The 23,107-nt window shown below is 33.2% G+C and overlaps 1 protein-coding gene across 7 annotated transcripts in view; it reads right to left on the reverse strand.

Moving 5' to 3' along the window:
• LPHN3 (latrophilin 3) overlaps positions 1-23,107 on the reverse strand; it is a 952,179-nt gene that overhangs the window by 710,175 nt on the left and 218,897 nt on the right. For all 7 annotated transcript variants that reach the window (XM_010841647.1, XM_010841644.1, XM_010841645.1 and 4 more), the window contains exon 2: positions 22,955-23,024. The gene's annotated coding sequence lies outside the window, so the exon portion shown is untranslated. The remainder of the gene's footprint in view (positions 1-22,954; positions 23,025-23,107) is intronic.

Consider the following 23,107-nt stretch of genomic DNA (forward strand, 5'->3'; position numbering starts at 1 on the left):
AAAGAGCTCTGACTACTATAGCCTCACATTGCCAGTTATTCACAAGGAATCTCATAGACAATATATAGTGATAGTCTTCTTTTACTAAATGCCAGGTTTTAACAGGAATCATTTCTAGTTGTCTTACTAGTCTCCTTTACAAAAAAAAAAAAAAAAAAAATATATATATATATATATATACACACCCTATTTCTTCTTATACTGTAAGTCTTTAGTTCTTATATTTCATTTGACTTTCACTGGAGCAAAAGCTTTTTATAGTAATTATATTCATTTCTCGGAGAAGGCAATGGCATCCCACTCCAGTACTCTTGCCTGGAAAATCCCATGGATGGAGGAGCCTGGTAGGCTGCAGTCCATGGGTGCACTAAAAGTCGGACACGACTGAGCGACTTCACTTTCACTTTTTCACTTTCATGCATTAGAGAAGGAAATGGCAATCCACTCCAGTGTTCTTGCCTGGAGAATCCCAGGGGCAGGAGAGCCTGGTGGGCTGCCGTCTATGGGGTCGCACAGAGTCGGACATGACTGAAGTGACTTAGTAGTAGCAGTAGCATACTCATTTCTATCATTATTATACTACTTTCAACAAGGAATTGATCCCTCCAGATATGTTAATCATTAAGATATTATATACGCAAAATTTTTCTAATTAACTGAGATTTAAAAATTCGACTAGATCTTTTCCCTTTTCTTCATTTATTTTAAATGAATACTCTAATACAAGCTGATAAACTCTCCATATCCATTAAATATATGCTCTCTTGATTATTTTGATTTATAGAAAATTATATTATCTCAGGAGCATATTTGCACTTATCATGTGCCCTGCTACTCACTGCCTCTACTTATAACTAAGTATAAATTTATTGCATTTGTCAACACAACATTTTAAATTTGGAAATTATACCCTGTCATTCCGACTGAAATTCTTGTCTACTTTATCATATATAAGAGCAAACATAAATGACATTTTTTCTCACTTCTAAATTCCCAAAGGCAAGAGTTTAAGTTTGTAGAGCACAAAGGAAAATTTAAATATTAAACATTTAACATCAGAAAGATATCTCAATCATTAAGTTCAGTGCTCTCAAATTTACAGCAGAAACTCAAGTCCACGGAAGTGAAACCCTATCTTTAATAGGTACAGTGAAAGAACCAGTATTAGTAGTTTTAAATACTCATTTAGCATTTTTGTTCACTATGAAGAGTTAAATATCTTATTATTAATTGATACCTTTTTCTATTTTTGCTTACAAACCTAAAAACTTTAAACTTTAAAAATATAAAGTATATATAGTATTTTTAAAATAGATCTTGAAACTTAATCAAATTAGCCAAAAAGATGAAACAATAATGAATTAATAATTCTGCTATAAATTAGTCTAATATATGATCTATATCATTTAAAAATTAGATTTCATATGGAAAATAATCTGCTTTAAAAATTAAATCTTTAGCCATGAAAACACACTTTCAAAGTCAATGTCAAACTACTCACCAGTGCCCTTTCCTAAATAATCTTAATTTCTATTGTGAAACATACAAAAAAATCATCTCTGTTCCTGAGAGTTTCACACAGTTCATGTTATTTATATATTAATGAAGAACAGAATACTAACTGAACTAAGATACTTTCATATCAAATATCCTGTTGACATTTGAATAAGAATAATTTTAGTAATGTTCAATTCTGTGGACAATTTCTATTTCCATATACTTTCTACTTACAAGTAAGGAATTGTCCTATCCTATAAATGGTCCATTCACTGCTGTTATTTTTAGTATGCATTATTCTTTTCTTTACTGTAAGAAAAAATAAAGGAGTAAAAAAAGCACTTGGGTGTGTATTTGTGCATGTGTGTTTGTTAGGGAGACAGTTATGAAAGGAGAAAAACACAATGCAAAAGAGAAGAGGAAAAAAGGGGAAAAAAAGAGACAATTCCTTTATTTAAATGTTCTAGACATCAGATCTGATTCACTTCTTTAACTGAATATTAGATTTTGACAGATCCTTTGAATATGTTGGTTCATATTTCAGAAGTATACCAATAAAGTCAAACATGTTTTTAAAGAAAGTGTAGAAAGTGTTTAGTACCACCGGTTCCATATATGGTGTCAGAAGGCAAAAATACAAAGGAAGCCAAAAAGGTGGTGTGGTCAGCAAACCTAGGGAAGTCAGGAAAGGTAGAAAAGAAGATACTATTTTCCCAGGTATTAACTGAATCAGAGTAAGGTTGATGGACAGGATTATCATGAATTGAACTTGCTAACCAAGTTCAGATGATGACTTTAAATGAAATTCTTTGCCGTGCTTTAAATGCTAATAGACAAGAAAAAAGATAAGATAACTTATCTCAATGAAAAAAAAATATGGTTCAAGTTGAACTGCGATGCTATTCACCATCAATATATTTACAGAGGCTAAAATTTCTCATCTTCTGATATCTAATGAAAGGTCTGCTTAAATGTGTATTTTCAATCAATCAAAATCCAAAGTTAAAATCTCAAATTTTATATGGAATTTCAGCTTCACAAAGGCTGATTTCTTATTTAATTAATTACTTTATCACATTCGACTCCTTACTTAATTTTAATTTTAGACATTTCACAAAGAGCTCTGACAAATTTTCAGGATTAGTTTAGTGAAACGTTCATTGAATTTTTTTCTCAAGGCAAAATAAATTTATCAAAACTAACATAACTTTATTATTTCATCATTCAGAGTCTAACCTCCTGGGTGTGATAAAGTCTTCTAAAATATTATGAAAAATGATTCACTCTAGAGCTTTCAACAGTTCCAGATTTATTTACCTGTTCAAAATATGGTTTAGTACTATTCTCCAGTGAACGATTTATTACTCATCCATTCTATTTCTACAAATATACACTCAAAATATCTTTGGAGTTCAATACAGAAGAGAAATTGAATCTTTATGCTTTAAAATTCCTTCTTTAAAGAAATGATTCTTAAGAGATAAGAAATTCAGTATACTTCTCTGGAGCCTGAAAAAACCATTTACTATTTTTATTTTATTTTTTTTTTACTCCAGATTAGAAACTCCTGCAGTTACTTAATTTTTCTAAAGATAGTACTCACATGTGGCACTCAGAAAACACAAAGAATAGAACAGGACTAGTCTCAAGGACCATCTTAGAAATACTGGCATTCGACTTTGTGATGCAAAAGAGGGAAGAAAAGTTGGTGAAGATATAGGCAACATAGCTAACTAGGAACTAAGAGGTAGGAAGATGCTATGAAACTCAAAATTTTCTGGAGGATTAAGGCAATATCTAAACGAGTTTTAAAAGGCAAAATGTACATTCATATTTTCATATCCTCACATTTGCCCCATTTCCCTTTTGGGTATCTTTTTTACCATTTGGTTTTTAATGCTGGCCAGATCACAGAAATGAAGGGGAATTCTGTTTCAGTCACATTAGTTCTATTCCTTAACTGATCTTGTAAAACAATTTAAATTTTAAATTGAGAAAGTTCTGTGAGAACAAGAAGGCTTTGCCACAGGACAAAAACCATAAGTTATATCAACATGCAACAAAGAAAAGTTCATCATTTAAAAATCCTAACTTTATATAATTTTGTAATAATTAGTGAATGATGATGTAATGATTTGATTAATTTTTAATATAATAATAAATAATAAATGCTGTAAACTGCATTATTGTTATTGCTATGTATTATTTTATAGTTTTAATATAATTTTATTATATTGGAAACTAATTATGAAATATCAAATGTTATTCTACTAAATCAAATTTCCATCCCTCGCAATGTCTAGAGTGATAATCTCTTCTTTACTAGGCAATGAGTTACTAGAAATTTCATTAAAATATGTTTCCTACTATTTGGGAAAATAATATATATTCAGCGATATCAATTTGAATGTGAAAAACATCAAAAACACCAAAGCATGACACAAATACGTGCTACCATGTCACTTTAAAAACTAATTTATTATCTGGAAAAAATCTAGATTTAGAATAAATTTTCAGTAACTACATTATGCATTAATAAAACAACAAATAAAATTTTCTTCTTAGATGAGTTAAACTTAGATATTACAGAAAATACAGTGTCTGGGAAAGCCAAAGCGTCTTGGTTACTCTTCATTTTTACCTATACTACACAATATGTTGTCAGAGATCAGAGCCTTTCAAATGATAAACTACTCAAAAATTCAGTGCAAATGAGTCATGATGACATAATTTTCATATATGTCAAAAATCTCTCTTCCAAGATTGACATTAAAAATGTGTTTCAGGTGATCATGTGGAGATTTGGGGAGAATGGCAGCCTGGAAAGAGTCCTCCCCTCTCAGACCTTGCCCACACTGCACCTTTCCCATGTGGCTGTTACTGAGATTAATCTTTTGTAATGAGCCAGAGATCTAGAACTTACAGGGACAGAAGGGAGTGACCCTTGACCCTAAGGAGAAAGTGATTGTCTTTAATTTGTTCACTGGGAATCTTTCATGCCTCACTGGCTGAGTGCAAGACAGACTGGAAAACAGAGAAGAGAACAAGCCCCGAGCCTTTGGAGTGGGAGCACTGACTCCAAGACCCTACACTACTAGAGAACTAATCCTAGGGTGTAAGAAATAGTGAGAACTCACACAAACGAAACCACTTGAATACAAGACCCAGTATCACCCAACTACCAGTAGCACTCTGTGCAGGATGCCTCAGCTAAACAACAAACAAAACAAAAATGCAAACCCCAATCATCAGCAGACAGGATTATCACCTCACTCACCTTGCCCATCAGAGGAAAAACAAACAAACAAAAACTCAGCACAAACTGTATTCAAAGCTTACACAGACCACTAGACCAACATTAGGAGGGCAGAAACCAAGAAGAAGAAAGAATTCAAACTTGTTCAAGGAAAGAATTCAACTTTCCTTAAAGCCTGGGAAAAGGAGACCTCAAACACAGTAAGTTAAAAAAAAAAAAGTGAAAAGGTAGAGAAATACTATACAAATGAAAGGACAAACTAGAAACACAGAAATTCAAATAAATGAAGAGGAAATAGGCAAACTACCTGAAAAATAATTCAGAATAATGATAGTAAAGGTGATCAAAACCTTAAAAACAAAATGAAGAAAATGCAAGAATCCATTAACAAAGACCTAGAAGAATTAAAGAATCAACATACAGAGACAAACAACATAATTATTGAAATTAAAAATACTCTAGAAGGAATTAATAGCAGAATATCTGAAGCAGAACAATCAGTGAGCTGGAAAATAAAATGGTGGCAATAACTTCTGAAGAACAGAATAAAGAAAAGAGAATGAAAAGAACTGAGGATAGTCTCAGAGACCTCTGGGACAATATCAAATTCACCAACATTTGAAGTATAAGGGTCTCAGAAGAAGAAGAGAAAAGAAAGGGTATGAGAAAATTTTTGAAGAGATTATAATTGAAAATTTTCCCAACATGGAAAAGGAGATAGTCAATCAAGTTGAAGAGGCACAAAGTGATCCATACAGGATAAACCCAAGGAGAAACATGCCAAGACACTTACTAATCAAACTAACAAAGACTAAACACAAAGGAAGAATATTAAAAGCAGCAAGGGAGAAGCAACAAGTAACATACAAGGGAAACCCCATACACTTAACCACATACACTTAAGTTGATCTTTCAGCAGAAACTTTGCAGACAAGAAGTGAATGGCAGGATATATTTAAAGTACTGAAAGGGAAAAATCTACAATCAAGATTACTGTACCCAGCAAGGATCTCACTCAAAATTGATGGAGAAATACAAAGCTTTTCAGATAAGCAAAAGTTAAGAGAACTCAGTATCACCAAACCAGTTTTACAACAAATGTTAACAGAACTTGTATAGTTAAGAAATAAAGAGAAGAAAAAAGACCTACAAAATCAACCCCTAAAAATTAAGAAAACAGAAATATGAACAACTATATCATCAGGAAGCAATAGTAAGAACTGGACATGGAACTGGACTGGTTCCAAATAGGAAAAGGAGTATGTTAAGGCTGTATATTGTCACCCTGCTTATTTAACTGCAGGAGAAACGCTGGGCTGGAGGAAGCACAACCTGGAATCAAGATTGCCGGGAGAAATATCAATAACCTCAGATATGCAGATGATACCACCTTTATGGCAGAAAGTGAAGAACTAAAGAGCCTCTTGATGAAAGTGAAAGAGGAGAGTGAAAAAGTTGCCTTAAAGCTCAACATTCAGAAAACTAAGATCATGGCATCCAGTCCTATCACTTCATGGCAGACAGATGGGGAAACGATGCAAACAGTGGCTGACTTTATTTTTCTAGGCTCCAAAATCACTGCAGATGGTGATTGCAGCCACGAAATTAAAAGACGCTTACTCCTTGGAAGGAAAGTTATGACCAACCTAGATAGCATATTCAAAAGCAGAGACATTACTTTGCCAACAAAGGTCCGTCTAGTCAAGGCTACATGTATGGATGTGAGAGTTGGACTGTGAAGAAAGCTGAGCACTGAAGAATTGATGCTCTTGAACTGTGGTGTTGGAGAAGACTCTTGAGAGTCCCTTGGACTGCAAGGAGATGCAACCAGTCCATCCTAAAGGAAATCAGTCCTGGGTGTTCATTGGAAGGACTGATGTTGAAGCTGAAACTCCAATACTTTGCCCACCTGATGTGAAGAGTTGATTCATTGGAAAGGACGCTGATGCTGGGAAAGATAGAGGGCAGGAGGAGAAGGGGGATGCCACAGGATCAGATGCTTGGATGGCTTCATCAACTTGATGGACATGGTTTCAGTGGACTCCGGGAGTTGGTGATGGACAGTGAGGCCTGGTGTGCTGTGGTTCATGGGGTTGCAAAGAGTCAGACATGACTGAGTGACTGAACTGAATTACTTTAAATGTAAATAGATTAAATGCTCCAATCAAAAGACACAGACGGCTGAATGTATACAAAAACAGGACCCACATAGATGCAATTTACAAGAAAACCACTTCAGATCCCAAGACACATATAGTCTGAAACTTAGAGCATGGAAAAATATATTCCATGGAAATGGGAAACAAAAGGAAGCTGGAGTAGCAGTCCTCATATCAGAGAAAATAGACCTTAAATTAAAGAAGATTACAAGAGATAAGGAAGGACACTACATAATAATCAAGGGATCATTCAAGCAGAAAACATAACAATTGTAAATTTCTATGCACCCAACATAGGAGCACCTCAATACATAAGACAAACACCAACAGACATAAAAGGAGAAATTGACAGTAACACAATAGTAGTAGGAGGCATTAAAACCCCACTCATACCAACGGATAGATCATCAAAACAGAAAATTAATAAGGAAACACAAGTCTTAAATGATGCATTAGATGAGATGGATTTCATTGACATCTTTAGGACATTCCATCCAAATGCAGGAGAATACACCTTCTTCTCAAGTGCACACGGAACATTCTCCAGGATAGACCACAACTTGGGTCACAAATCAAATCTCAGTATATTTAAGAAAACTGAAATAGCATCAAGCATCTTCTCCAACCACAATGCTATGAGACTAGATATCAATTACAAGAAAGAAAAAAAAAAACCTGTAAGAAACACAAACACATGGAAATTAACCAACATGTTCCTAAATATCCAACAGGTTACTAAAGAAATCAAAAATACATTTGAATCAGTTCTAATGAGGTGGATGAAACTGGAGCCTATTATACAGAGTGAAGTAAGCCAGAAGGAAAAACACCATTACAGTATACTAACGCATATATATGGCATTTAGAAAGATGGTAACAATAACCCGGTATACGAGACAGCAAAAGAGACACTGATGTATAGAACAGTCTTATGGACTCTGTGGGAGAGGGAAAGGGTGGGAAGATTTGGGAGAATGGCATTGAAACATGTAAAATATCATGTTAGAAACGAGTTGCCTGTTAGAAACAGGTTCGATGCACGATACTGGATGCTTGGGGCTAGTGCACTGGGACGACCCAGAGGGATGGTATGGGGCGGGAGGAGGGAGAGGGTTCAGGATGGGGAACACATGTATACCTGTGGCGGATTCATTTTGATATTTGGCAAAACTAATACAATTATGTAAAGTTTAAAAAAAAAAAAGAAATCAAAAGGGAAATCAAAAAATTTCTAGAAATAAATGACAATGAAAACACGACAACTCAAAACCTATGGGATGCAGCAAAAGCAGTTCTAAGACAGAAGTTTATAGCAATACAATCCTACCTCAAGAAACAAGAAAAACATTGAATAGACAACCTAACTTTACACCTAAAACAACTGTAAAAAGAAAAACAATAAAACCCCAAAATTAGTAGAAAGAAAGAAATCATATAGATCCAAGTGGAAATAAACTGAGAAGAAATGAAAGAAACAACAGTAAACATTAATAAAACTAAAAGTTGGTTCTTTGAGAAGGTAAACAAAATTGACAAACCTTTAGCCAGACTCATTAAGAAAAAAAGAGAGAAGAATCAAATCAACAAAATTAGAAATGAAAAAGAAGAGTTTACAACAGACAATGCACAAATACAAAGGATTATAAGAGGCTATTATGAACAAGTATATGGCAATATAATAGATAACCTGGAAGAAACGGACAGATTTTAGAAAAGTTCAATCTTCAAAGAATGAACCATGATGAAATAGAAATTATGAACAACCAATCACAAGCACTGACATTGAAGCTGTTATCAAAAATCTCCCAGAAAGCAAAAGCGCAGGACCAGATGGCTTCACAGAATAATTCTATCAAACATTCAGAGAAGAGCTAATGCCTATGCTTCTAAAACTCTTTGAACAAATTGCAGAGGAAGGAACACTACCAAACTCACTCTATGAGGCCACCATCATCCTGATACCAAAACCAGGCAAAGACAACCAAAAAAAGAAAACTACAGGCCAATATCACTGATGAACATAGATTCAAAAATCTTCAACAAAATTTTAGCAAACAGAATTGAGCAACACATCAAAAAGTTCATATACCATGAATAAGTTGGGTTTATTCCAGGGATGTAAGTATTCTTCAATATATGCAAATCAAACAGTGTGATACACCATATTAAGAAACTGAAAGACAAAAACCATATGATAATCTCAACAGATGCAGAAAAAGCCTCTGACATATTTCAGCATCCATTTATGATTTAAATTCCTCAAAAAATGGGCACAGAAGGAACCTACTTCAACATAGGAAAGGCCATGTATGATAAGCCTATGGCAAACTTTATTCTCAACGGTGAAAAACTGAAAGCACTCTCACTAAGGTCTGGAACTAGACAAGGGTGTCCACTTTTGCCACTGTTATTCAACACAGTTCTGGAATTCCTAGCTACACCAATCAGAGAAGAGAAAGAAATAAAAGGAATCCAGATCAGAAAAGAAGTAAAGCTCTTACTGTTTGCAGATGACATGATATTGTACATAGAAAACCCTAAAGATAGTATCGGAAAATTATTAGAGCTAATCAGTGAATTTGCAAAGTTGCTGCTGCTGCTGCTAAGTCGCTTCAGTCGTGTCCGACTCTGTGCAACCCCATAGACAGCAGCCCACCAGGCTCCCCCGTCCCTGGGATTCTCCAGGCAAGAACACTGGAGTGGGTTGCCATTTCCTTCTCCAATGCATGAAAGCGAAAAGTGAAAGTGAAGTCGCTCAGTCGTGTCCGACTCTTAGCGACCTCATGGACTGCATGCAGCCTACCAGGATCCTCCGTTCATGGGATTTTCCAGGCAAGAGTACTGGAGTGGGGTGCCAATGCCTTCTCTGTTGCAAAGTTGCAGGAGTATAAAATCAATACACAGAAATCACTTCTATTTCTATATACTAACAATGAAAAAACAGAAAAAGAAGTTAACAAATCAATCCCATTCACCATTGCAACAAAAAGAATTAAATATCCAGGAATAAACTTACCTAAGAAGACAAAAGAACTGTACACAGAAAATTATAAGACACTGATGAAAGAAATCAAAGATGACATAAACTGATGGAGAGACATTCTGTGTGCCTGGGTAGGAGGAATCAATATTATGAAAATAACTATACTACCAAATACAATCTACAGATTCAGTGTGATCCCTATCAAATTGCCAATAGCATTTTTCACAGAACTACAGCAAAGAATTTCACAATTCATATGGAAACACAAAAGACCCCGAATAGCCAAAGCAGTCTTGAGAAAGAACAATGGAGCTGGAGGAATCAACCTTCCTGATTTCAGATTATCCTACAAAGCTATGCCATCAAGACGATATGGTACTGGCATAGAAACAGAAATATAAACCAATGGAACAAGACAGAAAGCCCAGAAATAAACCCATGCACCTATGGGTACTTTATTTTTGACAAACGGGACAAGATTATACAATTGGGCAAAGACAGCCTCTTCAATAAATGGTGCTGAGAAAATTGGATAGCTATTCATAAAAGAATGAAATTAGAACATTTCCACTACCATACACAAAGATAAACTCAAAGTGGATTCAAGACCTAAATGTAAGACCAGAAACTATAAAACTCTTAGAGGAAAACATAGACAGAACAAGATCAAACAAGATGCTTTATGACCCACCTCCTAGAGTAAGGGAAATAAAAACAAAAGTAATATATTTACAGGGTGACAATGGAGAAACAGACACTGAGAATTGACTTATAGACATGGGGAGAGGGGAAGAGAGGGTAAGATGTATGGAAAGAGTAACACAGAAACTTATATACCATATGTAAAATAGATAGCCAATGGGAATTTGCTGTATGGCTCAGGAAACTCAAACAGGGGCTCTACATCAACCTTGAGGGGTGGGATGGGCAGGGAGATGGGAGGGAGGTTCAAAAGGGAGGGCGTATTTGTATACCTATGATTGATTCATGTTGAGGTTTGACAGAAAACAACAAAATTATGTAAAGCAGTTATCCTTCAATAAAATTAAATAAAATTTTTAAATGGCAAAAAAAAGAAATGTGTTTTAATATAACTTGATATATATACATTCTTTAAAAAGTTTCAGAGTACCCAATTTTTGTTGATCTATGACATTATGAAAGATAGCAATACATAAATAAAATTTAAGACGTTATCATCATTAATGGCAGAAATGGACCAGAACTTTGAGTTTACATTCTAAATGTATTAAAGACAAATACACATAATCATAACAAAATCTAATATTATTTCATTAATTTAAACTATGCTAGATGTTTATTTTCTGCTGTAATTAAAGTTAAAAGAATTTTATCAGTGGGCATCATGTATGTACAGGAAATGTATCAAGCATTTGAGTAAAAACACACATAATAGCACTTCAGAAACACATCCTTTCCCCTTTAGGTAACAAAAGCTATAGTAAGTGCAATTTGGAAATGATCTCAGTTCAGATGTTGTCTTCAATTTATGATGAATACAGTTTGTTGGACATTTCATTAGCTCATTCCTTGTTGATCTGTTAGCATTAGCCCAGGGACGGGGGAGTCTGGTGGGCTGCTGTCTATGGGGTCGCACAGAGTTGGACACGACTGAAGCGACTTAGCAGCAGCAGCAGCAGCAAGGTGGGATAATCTTAAAGATGGGACTAAAAACAGTGCTACCCTTTCTAAGCATTTCCTTTGTCTCTCAGCTGGCAAAGAATCCTCTGGTAATGTGGTAATGTGGGAGACCTGGGTTCGATCCCTGGGTTGGGAGTATTCCCTGGAGAAGGGAAAGGCTATCCACCACAGTATTCTGGCCTGGAGAATTCCATGAAGTGTATAGCCCATGGGGTCTCAAAGAGTCGGACACAACTGAGCAACTTTCACTGTCGCTGTCACTCTTTCTAAATGAACGGTTGGGCTATTCCCCTCCGTATCAATGTTTTCCAAATTGTTTTCTATTAAATTTATTCCTTGTCATTATATGGAAGTGAAGTGAAGTAAAGTCGCTCAGTCGTGTCCAACTCTTTGCGACCCCATGGACCATAGCCTGCCAGGCTCCTCGGTCCATGGGATTTTCCAGGCAAGAATACTGGAGTGGGTTGCCATTTCCTTCTCCAGGGGATCTTCCCAATCCAGGGATCGAACCCAGGTCTCCCGCATTGTAGGCAGATGCTTTTACCCTCTGAGCCAGTGGGGAAGTCCATTATATGGAAGTTCATGCCAATTAAAATATATTCAGCTATGTCATCATTAGCTGCTAATGGGAGGGAATCACTGCTACAATATTTATTGACAGAGGTATAATGATAAGAAGCATTTGTTTTCTTTGGATATTTACATATTCCCAGAATAAATATCAAACTTTCCTTTTCAACTACTTATTACTAGATTATCCATAAAATAACAATCCAAAATAGTACTAATTCAGTGTATTTAATCAAGGATGAAATTAAATTGAAATGAAAAAGAACTCTATTAAGAACTTCATTTGTGGAATAATTAATAACATCAAAGATTTCTTCACTCATGGCTGAGAACACTGAGACAATATAACAAAAACTGTTTGTCTACAAAATTCAGTTTTTTCATTCAAATTGACAATGGAGAGTTTACATGATTATATATGCATTACCACCACGTTTTATAAAAATCTAGCCATTCACAATTTTTGGCAACAAAGCCAGCAAACAACTGCTTGCTTCTATTACACTTGTAACAGGCAATTTGAGAAGCTACTCTCCAGGAATTAAATTTTGTAGATAAACATTTTATCTAATTGCATTATTGTTCTCAGAACATTGAAGGCAACACTAAGCCAAACCAAGAAATTCAGTTTCTTTATTCTTTTTTCTTAAAGAATTAAATTCTCCTCCACTAACACATTTTAGGACTCAAGAACAAAATGTATATAATGTACGTGAGATGAATTGGAAAGATATGAAAGAAATTTTTATTTATGTGTAAAATTTATAATGTTTTAAAAAAGAAAAACTGTAGTCCCCCTCAACTAAGTATGTTCTAAAGGTATATATGTCGAAGGTTTATATAAAAATACAGGGGAGGAAGTTAAGCACTTGGAATTCATCAATGCTGAAAACACTAGTGTTTCCGATCAGCTTACAGAAGACAATAGCTATCAGTTCTAGCCCTCTATAGTTAATGTTTCTTATCTGATGGTTATATCCCACCTTTAATGCAACTCGCACACTTTCAAGAGATGTTGTTCTTAAAAAAAAAAAAAAAGCATGACAATATAGCTATATAGTTCTCTACTTAATATATAATCATATCAAAAGGATCTCTTATTATTCTTAAATTTCCTCAGGTATCTTTACCTAATACTCCATCACTGAGGAAAACTACAGTCCCTCAAATAAAATATTCACTATTTTCTAATGAATACAGTATTTTATAAAGAATATCTGTTCTTTTAGAATGTCCATTCTCTGTTCTCAGAAAGTAAAATCCTTCCCATATGCTAGCAATTTGCAAAGCTTTCCTAAGGCCTTTTATTCAGAATTAATTATGTCCTTTTTCTCATGTTTCTATTATAGTATTTAGGACATTATAATGTAGCTAGTTTTACATGATCCTTTATCCCCTGCTAGAGTTGTGATTTTCTCTGTGTCAGGACAAGGACAACACAATCCCTATAGACCACACCAGAGGTCTTAAGTATCCCAGATATTAACACAATACCCACTAAATCATTTTTTAAAAACAAATTTAATGTTTTAACCTTTATTCCTCTTCAAGATTCACAATGACATTCTTCAGCATTTGAAATATTTTACTTAATGAGGTAGTAGTTACCCAGCATTAAGTAAATGTAACCAAAGATGATGTTTTTAATCAGTCCCCTTTCCTTGTGATTATATAAGTGAAAATTCTGTTTCAAAAAAAAAACCTCATATTTACTCTGAAAAAAATTTGAGAAATCATTATGAAGTCTATGTTTCATAATTAAGGAGAGGTACTAATTCAATAAATTTGTATTGACAGAAATTCTGGGAAAAAATGATTAAATGCTATTTTCAATAAGGCTCTATAGTACTAAAAAAGGAGTTATCAATTTATATTTACTCAAGTAAATACTTAAAACAAATTCTAGAATTTTTAAAATTACTTAACTTTTTAAAAATAGTAAGAAAATTAATGATTTGATAATAATCAAGGTTCCTAGGTTAGTGGATTTCTTCCAAGTACCAAAACTGTTTTTCAAAGTTACACATATTTTGAAGTCTTTTATAACATACTGTATATATTTTTGCCTTGTGACAAAGTATATTAAACACACACAAACTAACTTTTCTTCTCAATGACCCAAGATCACTACAGAATTGCAGCATCCTATTTTTTTTTTTTAAGAGCAAGAAGGTCCTTTATGGATAATCTAGCACTACCCTCACTAATTGGACAAAGGAGAATACTATAATCCAGAGAGATTATATGATGTGCCCTGAGTCTCACAGCAAGTTAATGGCAAGACCAAGCCTAGAGGGAACAGAACCTGATTCAGAGGTGTTCCTAATGGGAACCACATTTCTAAACTACGTATAATTCAGAGACTCTTAGGTACATATGGAAACTTTACTCTGAGATATAATAGACTGCTACATTTACAAGATTTTTTATGATGACTTTCAATGGCTATTCATGCCTCATACTTGATAAACAGATTAACATTTAGCTTTTAGTATTTCTAAAGTTTTATATGTGGTTTTTTTAAAATTTTCACTTCTTAAGTCTTGAATGCTAAATGACCAAATTTGTTAAAATATATTGTATTTTTTTTTTCAGTGAGGATCTTTTCTATGTAAAAAGTGCTTTAGTTAGAATAAAACTAATTTGCTTAATTAGAATACAAGCTAATATTGTACCTAGTGGATAAACAGTTAAACTGCTGTTCCTATGGTTAATTGTTTGGGGATCAATTACTAAAGGAAACAAGACATATCCTAAAGAAAAGTGAAAAATATTATGGAAGGAAATATCATGAAAGCGGCATTTTCCACTTGGATGATAGAATTTTTTCTATTTAAAATCAGAGATAAAGAAAAGCAGGTCTTGAAGTTAGCATTAAAAAATAACAGGTTAACTTAGCACTTGAATATTAAAATCTTTGCATAGCACCAATTTATATAACAACAATGTCACATAAGATACAAATAAAACAGCAACAGGAAGAAAATAAACCTGGAAATACAAAACAGAAACAATAAAAAAAATAATATATACACTTACCATGACACAACACTACAATCCTTAGGTATTTATACTAAAGAAATGAAAATTTATGCACACACACATACATATGAATTTTTACAGGAATTTTAATTTCACCAAAAACTACGAACAACGCAAATATCTTCAACAAGGGAACAGATGGATAAATGAACTGTGAGTCATCTATAGATTGGAATACTGCCAACAATAAAGAACATATGAATTGTTGATATACTCAAAAACAAGGATGAATCTCAAAGGCATTATGATGTGTGAAAGAAGTCAGTTTCAAAAGGCTGCTTATTGTATGATTCATTTATATGGTATTCTAAAAAACCTAAAAATGTAGGAATGAAGAACACAATAGTGGTTGCTATAGATTAGAGACACAGGCAGAAAATGACTAAAAATGGGCAGCAAGGAGAAACTTTTAGGTGCTATAACTACTTTGTATCCTACTTATGGTGATAAAAACATAGTTCTATACAAGTCTTAAATCTCAGAATAGAATGTAGAAAACAAAACAAATACTATAAGCATAGATACATAGTCAGATATATAAACAGATATAAAGACAGACAAATAACAGTCACAGTTTCATGGGTGTACACATTTGATAAAATTCCTCCAGTATTTTCAAATTACTTCATAATTTGAAATACATGTACTTAGGAAAACATTTTAAATGTATATACTCAATTTAAAAATTATTTAAAAATCCCTCTCCTGCAAAAAATAAATAAAAATCGTCAGTAGTAAACTATTTTTAGTTTTTCACTATGGCACAAAACAAAAATTCCATTGCTTCCAACTTATAAATATTTATATTATAGAGCAGTCCTCTCTATACTCCACATAATATCTCTAATTCAGGCAGAAATGACCAGTCTTTTTTGAACCACCACAATATTTTCAACGCCATAAATTATGCAGGCAGTGTAGGGGATTGTGTGACTTGAGGCAGGAGAACTATCTGGGAAATATTTGCAATATCCCATGTAAGGGATAAAAAAGATTTAGTGTAAGGTGACAACACTGGGGACTGAGTGACAGTACTGCATTTAAGACTCTGTATTTAAAGGGTAAAACTGACAAGTCTTAGTGACTGGTTGTATTTGATTAGTGAGAGTTGAAGTCTCAGTGGGACAAATCTCAATATTCTATACATTCTATAAATCACATGATTTATATATAATTCTTTTGAATGCACAAATTTTTTAAATTTTGTTTCTCATTATTTTTTACTTTGGTTTAGGTATTCAGCACTGTTCTGAAATATGAATGTTTCAGGTTTAGGGTGATGAGTGTGTTAAGTAGTAAGTGACATGCATATATAGAAACATAGAAATTGAAATTAGTAACAATAATAAAAGAAAAGATACTTTTAGTTGAAAATGATTTTATGCCTTACATAGATTTTGATTTTAGTACAACATTCCCTAAATGGCAATCTTTAATCAGACATTTAAAATATAACATCTGAAAATGATTAAAGGGAGAAGGTATTTCAATAAATTGACTTTCTGTAAGGAAATTTTAATATACATCAAAAGTTTTAAACAGTCATAAATTAAATCAAATAATTCCACCACTAAAAATCTATCCAAAAAATAATCACTATGTATCAAAGGATTTATACATGTTTATCTGTCATATTTATGATGAATAAAATATAGTATAATGACAGTAAGAAAGTACTTGCCCATTTATGAGGCTATGAATATGCTTATCTATTTAAATAAATAAATATATATGTATATATTTATCTATTTAAAAGGATAAATAAGAATTAACACTAAAACATTAACTATGGCTTTCTCTGAATGTGAGGCTATAGATAATTATAAGCTTTCTTTGCAATATTTCTAAATTGTCTATAATAATTATACACTGATTTTATAATACAAAATCTAGTAAACATATTAAATAATTAAATTTTTAAATTCTGATATTATAAAACAAAACTTTGAACAAATATGTTGTGAGAAAAGCAAAAATACTGTTCCAAAGATATCTAGTAATTGGTTATAACTTTTTTAACTTCATAAAGCTCTAGTTATAACCAAGTTATATTTTTGTTTTGGTCAAATAGGTATAATTGCTGTTTTTGTATATACTCCATTTGCTATCCCTGCTTCATTGCCCATTTTGTCGTTTAAATGGTGGCTGACAACTTTTGCCTTGCAAAACTGACTGGCAGCTATCATTCCAATGCCAGACTTATCTTTATGCAAATTTCCAAAGGTCACCATTTATGCATGTAAATTCTGAAGGGTACTAACTATACAGCTGACAGATTCTGACAGCCACTATATCTCCAAGAATGGAATAAGTAAGGATGACTGTCTGAATAATTAATGTGTTTTTACTCTGCCCATGGCCAGTTTATACATCTTACACTTTCTGACTGTGGTTTTGAAATTAGAAAATGTACTTTCAGAGCATACCAAAACATTTTTTTCTTAATTTCTACAAACAAGTGGGTAAATAATTTGAGACAATTAATGAAATGACCTTCAGTTAAAACTGTTCTATTTTCAGAGATCATTCCTACCTAGATATAAAAATTAACATCTGGCTTTGGAAATAATTTCTGTAAAAAAACAAACTCTATTATTCCTATGAAGATAATTGTTTTTCTATAAGAAACATACAGGGTTCTCTAGAACCCTGCTCCCTAAAGCTCAGTAAATGGTGCCACCATCCATGGAGACATCAGTTTCAAGCTTCTTGAGATTTGTCCCACTGAGATTTCAACTCTCACTAATCAAATATAATCAGTCACTATTACTTGTCAATTTTCTTTAAATACAGAGTCTCAAATGCATTATTACTACTCAATCCCCAGTGTTGTCACCTTAAATCAAATCTTTTTATCTCTTACATGAGATATTGCAAATATTTCCCAGATAATTCTCCTGCCTCAAGTCAGACAATCCCCCACACTGCATGCCTCCAGAATTAATTTTCTAATATTCAAAGTCATGACCAAGGCCAGTGTAACAATATAAAAGACACATTAAAGTAAAAATTAAAAGAATGCTATAAAGAGGAAATATTTCAAATATATTGACTAATAGGATGAGACAATAAACAGAATTGTGTGTAATGTGGTATTATATGATCTGGAGAAAAAGAAAGCAAGAGAGGAGGGTGGGGTATGCCCCCAGACAGTTTCAATATTAAATAGGTTGTTCAAGGAAGGCTGCCATGAGAAGAGGGTATCTGAAGCCTAGGAAATAAGCCATGGGATATCTTGGGATAAGGCTCCTTGGTAGAGAGGGCTCCTGTGGTCAGTGAATGAAAATGGTGTCAGGGCAGTTGGAGTTTAGATAAGGTTGAAGGTAGAGCAAGAAAGACTGAGTGTTGTAGAGAGAAAACAGTGAGGCAAGAAAAACAGGAGACTGCTGCAATTCTCCAGTCAAGTGGATTGTGATTGGATGAAGGTAGTAGCAAAAGAGGTACTCAGTAGCCCAACAAAAGATGCTGATGGATATGCAATGCAACTGAAAGAAAATTCAAGAGTCACTCTTAGCATCTGTGCCTAAGGAATTGGAAGAATGGAACCATTAACCAAAACTTGTGTGATCATCATGCTTCTGAATTACTTGTATTATTTTGAAAAATGTGATTTGATTCTTTGTGACTGAATTGATAGTAAGAAGTCATTTACGGTGGAAAATATACTCCAATAAATCTTTCGTACAAGATTCAAAAAATTATAGTTAATTTAAAAAAAAACATGAGTGTCCAGAAGTGTTTAAATATACCTAGCTCTACTCTAAATGATATGTGGTAGATGATGTTGTTAACTCCATATTTCTAATAAAGAAACTGAAGCAGAGAGAAGATAAGTAACACCTTGAAGGTCATATATAGAATCCTTTTTCAAAACTTTAGTCAGCATCTTCTTCAGCCAGCTTCCTCTCGGGTTATTGTTTGTTTTGTTGTATTTCATTACTAAAGAAGAATCTAGAGATTCCCAGGAATGATACTGGCAGGAGGGAATGACTACAAACAGGCACAAGAGAACTTGTGGTGAAGGATATAGTCTACATCTGGATTTTGGTGGTACATTCTAACACAATTTTCTGCATCAAAATATAATTGTACATTAAAAAGAATATGTTTAATATAATTGTATATCAATAAATATGAATTTAACAAGCAATCTAGCAAATATCATAAACTGATTGATATTGGAAAAACAGGTTTTGTCCAAAGGCAAAACAAATCTCTCATACTACATAATTTGTTCTAACATTACTTTTTTTTTCTGGTTAAAGCAATGTTTCTCATGTAATTTTCTAAGAATATTTAGTGATAAAGTAACATAATTTTATTTGTTGCCATGTAATTTATCTTGTGTGATTTCAACCATCTTTACCACAGCAGGAAGAACTATGGTTTCTCCAATGATTTCATTCCTTCCCTGCAGGAAATCTCAAATACAACTTCCAAACATTTATCATAAATTTAGTGAAAATTTGTAAATGGCTAGATTGAGCATGACTTCAAACATTGCTGAAAAACCCAGAAAGGGGTGCAGTTGTGTTCCAGATATTATTAAAATCTTGGTATTAATGATGCTGTGTACTGTCACTAACCTATACCTCAAGACAAATACGCTCTTAGGCCAAGTTTAATCACATATAAGAGATTATGTTGTTTTTGATACTCTGAATAAATTTATGGTGATTATCAATGCTTATAATGAATCTGAAAATATCTTTTAATAAAAATAGAGAAAATGCCAGCTATACCATTTGTTGTTAATTTATGCATGGGATTAACCAAATAACCTTTATAAGTTTAACTCAAATTTCCCTGATGGCTCTGATGGTAAAGAATCACCTGCAATGCAGGAGACTCCGGTTCTATTTCTGGGTCAGGAAGAGCCACTAGAAAAGGGATAGGCTACCCAGTCCAGTATTCTTGGGCTTCCCTTGTAGCTCACCTGGTAAAGAATTCATTTACAATGTGGGAGACCTGGGTTTGATCCACGGGTTGGGATGATCCCCTAGAGAAGGGAAAGTCTACCCACTCCAATATTCTTGCCTGGAGAATTCCGCAGACTCTATAGCCCATGGAGTCGCAAGGGGTTGGACATGACTGAGTGACTCTCACTTTTACTTTTGTAAAGACTATTGTCTAAATATGAGAATCAGTCTACTTGAAAATAGACAATGATTCTACTTAACACACTTATCAAAACACTTGTAACATCAGTATACTAAAATACTCTTAAAAATACAACTGCCATCAAAATCCAATGAGATGCCACTTGACATCCATTAGAATGGTTGTAATCAAAATGACAATAAAAACTTTTGGCAAGAATATGATGAAATTAGAACATACATAATTTTGGTGGGAATGTAAAATCCTTCCAATTGCTTTGGAAAGCAATTTGGAAGTTCCTCAAAAGGTGAAACATACAGTTACCATTCCACCCCACCTATCCACCCAAGAGAAAGTAATACATGCTGCTGCTACTGCTGCTAAGTCACTTCAGTCGTATCTGATTATGTCTATGCAAAAACTCGGACATATATGTTCATAGCATCATTATTGATAATAGCCAGAAAGTGTTAATGAACCCAAGGTCCGTCAACTGATAAATGGATAAACAAAATGTGATTTCATTACTATTATCCATGCATAAAATAATTGTCCTAATTTACACAAGACTTGAAACTTGAAAACATTATGTTAAGTGAAAAGAGCAGATACAAAAATATTGTATGCTTCCCTTTATTTGGTAAATCCATAGAAGCAGAAGATATGTTAATGGCTTCCTGCAGATGAGATGAGAGAAGAATGGGAGTAACTGCTTATGGGTACAATGTTTCTTTTAGGAATGAGAAAATTTTTCTAGATTAGATAGCGGTGACAGGTACACAACTCTGCAAATACACTAAAAATCACAGAATTATACACTTTAAAAGGATGAACCTATGGTATATGTATTATAGGTCAATTAAAAAACCAGGAAGCAAATACTGTCTACTATTTAATACTGTAAAAATTTCAAAACTTTTCCAGAAATTTCATATTTTGGGGGCCAGTAGCAATCATGATATTAAATATTATAAGATTTTTGTTGTTTCTTATATTTCTTAACGAAAATAGGCATCAGGAGAGATTCTGAAAATTTTTCCTCACAACCTTATGGATACTTAAGCACTCTAGAGACAGCTAAGATGGAAAATTAAGCTTTCGTCTGGTAAACATGATATATTATATGAGCTGCTCCAAATCTACTTTTCCAGACTCATCTCTTAACATAGTACTGTCACATGTGTAATCCCTCAGTCCTTCAATGGCCATCCCTTTCTCCTTTATGCACCCCTTCAAAAGGTATTGTGTTGATCTGGAATGCATGGTCTCCCACATGGCCTCCCTTTCTCTGTATCAGCAACCCCTCTCAGTGAATTTCACAGCATGCATGAAGGTTTCAAGGGCCTCCAGCAAAAGTAAGCTCTCCCATGTCTGTTTCCTTAGCAGTCTGCTACTGATGCTTTTAAAATATATATAATCATTTCTATAGACCTTCATGTCTTTCTCATTAGCCTTAATTTCTCTATAGCAAGCACATCTAAGTTTATCTTGGATTAATTTTTTAAAAAATGATTCAGACTGTTTTAAAATTTATTTCTTTCACTAAGTGCTGGAAAAACCACTTTACTCAAGTCAATGAAAGAACTTCTGTGAAATTTATATGTCAATGTATAGATAAGCTAGTAGATTAAATCATATCTATTCTGGAAAAGAGGGATAATGTTATTTGCTTGCATTTGTAAAGGAACGGGCAGAAGAGAACAGTGACAAAGAAACTGAAACAAAATATCTATAAGAAACAAAATCAATGGGAAAATTTATATCTACAAAGGTGAGTGCGATACTTTTATAGTCTTAGGTCACTCAATATTCTTCTTAGACTAAAAAGCAAAATACAGAATCTTTGAAAACAGGCTTATAATGATTTATAATACATACCAATTATATCCTCAATTCAAAATTAGATTAATATGATTGTATAAAGAAAATAAAGTTAATATTTCTACTTTCAAGCTGCATGTTTATAATAGTGTACATTTTAGAAATTTCAAAATCACTTTAAGGAGTTTAACTTTAGTAACTTCAAGAAGAAAGGATATTCCAATTTTACCATTGATTATTTTGTCTTCAAATGATTTGCTGCAAAACAAACTACATGTACTGGCCTACTGTCATACACCTTAAAGGCTCTTATGTTCAACTGCATACATATATTTATGATAAATAAAAACATTACTTTTGAAAAGAATGTGCTTTACATTAAATAGTCTGATCTATAAGATCCATACATTTTATTTCCTAATATACATTTTCACCATCATGGATAGGTAATTGAGAGCAAATAGAACGAATTAAGCAAAAGTGACTTTAATGAATTGTCATATACATGTACTAATTTTTTTAAAAAATCTGTATAGTTATCCAATATTACATAGGAGTATAAGATAGCCATATGCTTTTCAAAAGTAGAACACTGCTGAAATTATTTTTAGCAGCCCATTAGTGTTCAAATATTTAGAGTATAATTCTTCACAACAACAAGTACTTTGTAATATATTATTTACATATTTGTTCACAAGCAGTCAATTTATTTTCCAAAACTATGTAAAATTGCATTTCAGTAGCCCATCAAACAATATGTTCAATTTTCAGTGAAACACATAAAAGCATATTCTAACTTGAATATAGTAAATATACTTTGAAATTACTAACAATCATGATTGGCAGCAATAATCTAATAATTACCTTAATTTGCGCTTCAGTTGCTAAAACTCCATGTTTTTTTTCCTCCGATTTACTGAACACTTAAACATTTCTGTAAAAAAAAATTAATTAGATGATGAGAAAAAATATACACTTTATAGTTATAGGTATAGGACTATTTGAGTAGACATGTAT

The sequence above is a fragment of the Bison bison genome, unplaced genomic scaffold (assembly GCF_000754665.1).
Source record: "Bison bison bison isolate TAMUID 2011002044 unplaced genomic scaffold, Bison_UMD1.0 scf7180017864165, whole genome shotgun sequence".
Classification (NCBI taxonomy): Eukaryota; Metazoa; Chordata; class Mammalia; order Artiodactyla; family Bovidae; genus Bison; species Bison bison.